This window comes from Clupea harengus, chromosome 11 (assembly GCF_900700415.2).
Source record: "Clupea harengus chromosome 11, Ch_v2.0.2, whole genome shotgun sequence".
Lineage (NCBI taxonomy): Eukaryota > Metazoa > Chordata > Actinopteri > Clupeiformes > Clupeidae > Clupea > Clupea harengus.
In genome coordinates, this window is record NC_045162.1 from 11,330,322 (window position 1) to 11,337,821 (window position 7,500).

General features: G+C 42.9%; 1 protein-coding gene across 2 annotated transcripts in view; it reads right to left on the reverse strand.

Moving 5' to 3' along the window:
- The window catches only part of kcnj14 (potassium inwardly rectifying channel subfamily J member 14), a 24,949-nt gene that overhangs the window by 11,218 nt on the left and 6,231 nt on the right, over positions 1 to 7,500 (reverse strand). Inside the window, exon 2 of one of the 2 annotated variants that reach the window (XM_031576088.2) lies at positions 604 to 716. The gene's annotated coding sequence lies outside the window, so the exon portion shown is untranslated. The remainder of the gene's footprint in view (positions 1 to 603; positions 717 to 7,500) is intronic. The other variant, XM_012841985.3, reaches the window with a different exon arrangement.

The following is a 7,500-nucleotide window of genomic DNA, read 5'->3' on the forward strand; positions in this document are numbered from 1 at the left end:
GCTTTCCCATTTGATTCTCTCCACACACAAAGACATTTACAGACACATGCACACACAAACTGTAACATAAGGACAGGTGACATCAGTACGAATGCCTTCACCCGACTACAGGAAGGCCCTTAGCAGATGACTGACAGCTCTGTATGAGGTGCTATAAGAGGGTGGTTGAGATTTCAGTCTAATCCAACAGAGCATGATCCACACACACACACACAGGCACGCATACACACACACACACACACACACACACACACACACACACACACACACACACACACACGCACACCTACACACACACACACAAACACATCAAACCTCTCTCTCTCTCACACAAACACACACACACACAAACACATCAAACCTCTCACACTCATACACACATACACACACTAGACGTTCTACACAGAGAGAAGACCTGGCTGCTTCCACTTATGATATCCACTTTTGTAGGGCAACATTATATAGAAGAAAGCATAGAGAATATGACAGAATGAGGGAGGCTGTGTGTGTGTGTGTGTGTGTGTGTGTGTGTGTGTGTGTGTGTGTGTGTGTGTGTGTGTGTGTGTGTGTGTGTGTGTGTGTGTACATGAGGCTGTGCATTACCAGGCTTGGATAGGTGCTCTATGGTCTCCTCTGGTCCAGCCCCCTTGCCAGTGTGGAGATGATTTCACTGTGAAGCGTCTGAGAGAGGCAAAGCCCTGAGACACACAGACAGACTGCATGGATGAACAGCATACCCAAGGACTCTAACAGGAGAATGTGTAGTCTACAGCATACCGACAAATAACAAGTACTACATGTTAAAGGATATTAGAGTATTAAAAGAACGTGCATACACACAGGCTAGATAGGTAGGCAGGCAGGTAGGCAGGTAGGTAGGTAAATAGATAGATAGATAGGTAGATAGAGAGAGATAGATAGATAGATAGAGATAGAGAGAGAGAGAAAGAAAGACAGTTAGATATAGATAGGTAGGTAGGTAAATAGATAGATAGATAGAGAGAGAGATATACAGTATAGAGAGAGAGATAGAGAGAGAGATAGAATGTCATACACAGAGAAAGGATAACTGTGTAACTGGTCTAATGGGTTAACTAGACATGAGTTAGACATGGGCTAAATAGACATGGGTTAAATAGACATGGGTTAATTAGACATGAGTTAGACATGGGTTAATTAGACATGGGTTAATTAGACATGAGTTAGAGTATGAGAGTAGAGTATGAGTTGAATGATGATGAGGAAGTTGATGTGATTATGATGACGATAAAGAAAACGATGATTGATGTGGTGAGGATGAGGATGATTTATGCTGCCATAATGATGAGGGTGATGGTGAATATGAGGATTCTGATCAAAACAGTGAATAGGCTGTTGGTGACGATGCTGATAATGATGAAGGGGATGATAAAAGTGGGAAAGAGATGATGGCAGTGTTGTTGATGGTGATGTTGGTCATGATCTTCATCATCAGCATTATGTGTGTGATACCTGGTATCTTTCAACCATCCTACCAAGTCGACCCCTATCTGTAACTGGCGCTTCTGTAAAGACCTTAAAGAGGCTTAAAACAGCCATGTCCACAGCTTTTGTTTACTCCAGTCATCAGTACCACGACCTTCAATCAGATCGGCGTCCACTGAAACTCAGCTCAATCATAATACCACCATCATCATGATCAACACCATAACAGTATCATCATCATCCTCATTCTCTTCATCAGTAACATCATTATGATCATAAGCACTCCACAGCTGGGCTGAAAGTTATTTTGAGACTTGGTTTGACCACCCCTGTGGTATAGTTTGGTTTGACCCTGTGATGTAGTTTGGTTTGACCACCCCTGTAGTGTAGTTTGGTTTGACCCTGTGATGTAGTTTGGTTTGACCACCCCTGTAGTGTAGTTTGGTTTGACCCTGTGATGTAGTTTGGTTTGACCACCCCTGTAGTGTAGTTTGACACTGTCCAATCTGGCTTTCGTTCCCATCACAGCACAGAAACGGCATTAGTAAAGGTTGTAAATGACCTCAGGATTAATGCTGACTAGAAAAACTGTCTCATGCTTTTATCATGATTAGGCTAGACTACTGTAACTCGCTCTTGTCTGGTCTACCAAAAAAAGCCATTAGTCAATTAGTCAGGCCAGGACAAAGAGACATGGAGAGGCAGCTTTTAGTTTCTACGCTCCTAGCCTTTCGAATACTCTGCCAGAAGATCTAAGAATGGCTCAAGCGGTGGAAACCTTTAGACGTGCACTTAAGACATACCTCTTTAATCTCGCCTATCATCCTATCCTATCAATCTCGCCTATTTATCCAGTCTCAGTGGTCTGCAGTGGGTCTTGCTTGTGTGTGCTTTATAATATGTTTGCACTTACATGATATGATTTCCTCATCCCTCTGGAAAATCTGTCTCATACAAGTGTCGTCCCCCCCCCCCCCCCCCATTTCCTTCTGTGAAGCACATTGTGAAATGCGGCGTATAAATAAAGTTCAATTTTATTTGATTTAGTTTGGTTTGACCCTGTGATATGATCTGGTAAGACCCTGTGGTGTAGTTTCATTTGACCCTGTGATATGGTCTGTTATGACCCTGTGATATGGTTGGGTTTGACCCTGTGGTGTGGTTTGGTTTGACGCTGTGGGGTAGTTTGGTTTGACCCTGTGGGGTAGTTTGGTGTCCAGATACACAGTGAAGCCTGAGGCCTGCTGGATCCAGAGACAGAGAGTTCTAGTGATCTGCCATTGACCCGAACATGTCTATGACCCCTCTCTCTAACCTCTACACATTGACTGACACGTAACACTCTGCAGGTCACGCACTGTGTGAGTCTGTGTGTCCGTGCGTCTGTATGTGTGAATAATTGAAAAAGAGAGGGTCAGAAAGAAAAAGAGAGTGAGAGAGAGAGAGAGAGAGAGAGAGAAAGTGAGGCAAAAGAAAGAGTAACAGAGAGAGAGGAAGAGAGACAGGTCATTTCTCATCATTACTGAGTCTATTGATTACATAAACACACACAGCCCATGTGGTAAACAAATAGGTACTGCACATATTATTATAAACAGAATGATAGACAACTGCACTAATATTCATGTTTATAAGCTCTCTAACACTAGAGGTGTGAAGAGGTACAGGCTCACCACCGTGTGATTATTAGCTACTTACTAACTGAGAGTGAGGTCATGCCGAAGAAATATCAGACTGAGACTTTAACGTATCGACCGAGCGATAGCGAGGTTGATACGCCAAAGCCGAAGTTTGATATTTCCCGGCATGACCGAACGATCGAGGTTAGTAAGTTGTTTATTAAATGGCATTTTTCGCTCCTTTCATTTTGTAAATGAAAAGAAATGGTAATTGTTAATAGAAAACATGTCGTTTTGTTCAGCTCTCAAGTCTTCTCACGACACAATGTGTTTCAGGTGTTGCGTAGCAACCAATTACTTGCTAACTTCTAGTTACAATGATCAATAGAAAACGGACAACACGGCTCAGCTAAAATGGCTTTAATTTACAGGAAAGTAACAACACAAGTGATTCAAACTATAGTTTCTAGTCTTCATCATCACTTTCAATAAAGAATTTTCGCTGCTTCTGAATTTCCTCATTGCTGTTGATGTCTATCAATATCGCTCATTTTGAAGATGATGTCAGAGGGCAATACGGATCCGTATCAGACCGGCGATGGGGCAATACGCGGCTGGCATGACTACCCATTAGCCAATCAGAGCGCTCGTACTGTCGTTGCCATATAATAAATCAGAATTATTAAATGACAGACAACCGTTCAGAATGTGAGAAAACTCATGCCAAACTGTCCTCATCAATGAGTTTTTATGACCGTATCTCAGTAAACCCTAATGCATCACAGCAGGATATTGCCATGCATGAGTACAGAATTTTAAACTTTTAACTTTAAACATAGAACAACATCTACAAGGTGTGGCTATCAAATAACGAGACTAATGCTGTAATTCAATTGTAATGAGAGAAAAAAACACTTTGAGACGCTCATATAGCCTATTATCTGTTTTCAATTAGAAAAAAAGAAACAGATGCCCATACTCATTAATCATTAATTCAACTTTTCATAAAAATACAGATCCTATCCATTAGTTGTTGCATTGCTTTTCTTTAACACTGAACAGTTAAACATTTCAAATTTCATTTCATCGATCAGTTACTGATCAGATTTTTTTATTTTATTTAGCTCTTGTTTAAAACAGATCAGATCTGGCTGGCTAAGTAGCCTATCATTCCATTTTTGGTTTGGTTCATGTTAGGCACATGTCCTTTGTATTAGTAATTAGGCTAAATACAAAGTAGCTTATAAACCCATGACCAAATAGGTTAGTTACAAGTTTCCATGTTGTGAGAGCAGTTGGTTGTTTAGGGCTCTCCCCAATTTTCTCGCCCTCAACCCCCCAAACACACACACACACACACACACACACACACAAACCCTGAGGGACCCGCCCCACACTTTGGGAACCACTCCTGTCCAGTAAAGTCGCAAATGAATGCGCTGACACCACTGAGAGAGTGGTCTCTTACAGCAGGGCCCGCATTAATCTCTACTCTACTTCCTCTGTTCCAACCACACACCTTCTCTCTCTCATGTCTGTGCCTATCCCATATCTAACCACAACCTCAGCTCTGTGCCTATGCCATAATTAACCACATCCTCATATCCATATCCTGTTCTGGCATAACAGCCTCATCCTCTCTTCGGGGGACAGTTGTATGCCTCTGCCCTTCTTTCAGGGCCAGTTATATACCTTCAAGCTTCTCTTCCAAACTCAGCCATTCACTCTCATTCATGTTCCAACCTGATGGAACCGAATATTGCTATTCTGAACTAAGTGTCACATCATTTTGTATCATCTGATTCTGTAACCCGGGGCTATGGGGTGACACCCCTTATGCTATGTAGGATACTTAATCTGGACTGTTTCAATGTCTGACCAGAAGAGACAGGTGAATCTTTTGAGTGAAGCCTCTGTCTCTCCCTTGATGCGCAGCATTGCAAGAATAAAGCCTGTTTCTTGACTGATCATTCTCAGACTGAGTCTCCACCAATCTTTTGCTACAAAAAAAATGCCATCAGTAATGAAGGTTCCAACCGTGAGATTTTTTGGGGGATTTGCTGAGATTTGAGTTTGCTGTAAGATCCGCATCACCCCGGGCTTCTTTGAAGCTTCATTCAGGATGTTTTGTCAGAATTCGGAGTAACTCCCCTGTTCTGAAAAACACTCCATCGGGCCTTACCAGGATCCAGGGACTTACCAGGGTCCACTCGGGCTTTATTGTGAGCTCCATCGGTCTGAGCTGCATTTACATTTAGTCATTTAGCAGACGCTTTCATCCAAACCGACTTACAAGGATGTATACACATTTTACATTTACACTGATGGCACACTGCACATCAGGAGCAATTAGGGGTTCAGTGTCTTGCTCAAGGACGCTTCGACAGGGAATCTGTCGATTTCTCTACCTACTGTACCACTGTCGCTGCATTGGACATTTGCTCCATCGGGTTTATTTGTAGCTCAGATATTAATCTCAAGATAATAGGAAGTGCTAGTGGTCACAACGGGTGTTTGAAAGAGGATCTGTGTAAAAAGTTAATTTAGAAATGTTTTAAGTTAAATTGTGGAGACCAGTCATTTGCAATGGCCAGTCAGGATTCAAGTAATAGGGTTCCTTTGAGCGTCCAGATTGCTATGGCCACAATTAGAAATGATAAAAAGTATGAAAAAGTTCAATCTGAGAAGAAAAGTAAGCGATATTCCCACTATCTCTTTAGTACATGGACACAGCTGTCAGATGGTCAGCCTGCTCCATTTCCTAGACTGTGAGAGAACATGAAGCATACTACTAACAAGTTTCAGACAATAGTTAAGGATTTAGTGGGAAAAGTCCCACCTAGTGATGTAAAAAATAACAAAGGTATAAATATGAGATATCAACAGATGTGGACCTTGTGGATGTGGAGTCTCCACCAATCTTTTGGTAAAAAAAAAATGGCATCAGTCTCCACGCTGAAATCCTGACTACATCTTCCGTTGTCAGTCACTGTCAGTTTGGCGTGCTCATTAGATTCTATCAAACCACATCACTTCATTCTCAGGTCTGTGTCTGTCCATCTCCTTTTCTTTCTGACCATACTCTCGGTTCTCTCTCTCTGTCTCTCTTTCTCCCTCTCTCTGTGTGTGTCATGTGCCTTGGTCTGCTGCTGATTGGTCTGCCTGTTTAGTATCTGCTAGAGGCCTGGGGCGCTGCAGTGTTGTACGACTGTTGACAGCAGCCCCAGTGAAGGCCTTTATCTCAGAGAGGTGGCTGGGGGGGGGGGGGGTTGTAAGATGTGCGTTTTTAGTTGGCGCTCACGTGCACTTCTCTCGCCTTCTCACCGAGGTGTTCAGCGCCCGAGGTGTCACGCTGCCCTGTGAGACGCTGTCCCCTCACACCCCAGTGTCCTCCGGGCACAACATCCCAGAGAGGGTGATAAGTACGTAAGGACACAGATCACTGTGTGCCAGGCCATAGGCATTCTGTGTGTGTGTGTGTGTGGTGCTTGTGTGTGTGTGTGTGCTTGTGTGTGTGTGTGCGTGTGCGTGCGTGTGTGTGTGTGTGCGTGCGTGTCTGTGCGTATGCGTGTGTGTGTGTCTGCGCGTGCATGTGTGTGGGTGTATTGACAGCAACGTGTGGACATACAGTTCATGTGTGGTGTACCACCACATTCTTTTTTAACTGACCTCTTAACTTGTAACTCTTGTACACAGCTGTGACTATCTGGTAAAACACGTAACAGTGCATTCAAAAACCAAGTCCTTCTAACTAAAAATAAGAAACATGAACCATTCATGTGTTTGATACAGTCAAGTTACATTTTTGCATTACCATATGTCTACATAAACATGGCACCCTTCCTGTCTGCTGTGTTTCTGGTGAAAGCCTCCGATTACCCAACTGTGTCTAAAAATGGTGTCAATCTGACACGTGGTCCTCTTCATTTAGGAGCCTCACTACGAGTTTGTGAGTTTGAAGTAAACTAAGGACCATCACTGCTTTTCCATGTCTGCTCTCACTTGCCCTGTGTCAGAATGCTGAGGCACCAAAGTTAGTCTGAAAACTCATTCACATCCAACATAGCACATGTTATCATAAAGATACACACACACACACACACACACACACACACACACACACACACACACACACACGGAGAGACAACACACACGGAGAGACAACACACACACACACATTCACATCCAACACAGCACATGTTATCTTTAAGTAAAGTGTCTCAGAGTTGAAATCCTCCAACCTCCAATCTGTATGTCTGAATAGAACCATATAAAATACAATTATAAGATACATTTAAAAAAAAGATTTTGTTAGCCCCACCCAAGTTTCTAAATTCTTCTCCCACCTATAAACTCACTTTTCTCCCGTGCTTTGCCCTACACACGCCTTTCTTCCAGGCCTCCTCCATCTTTCTAT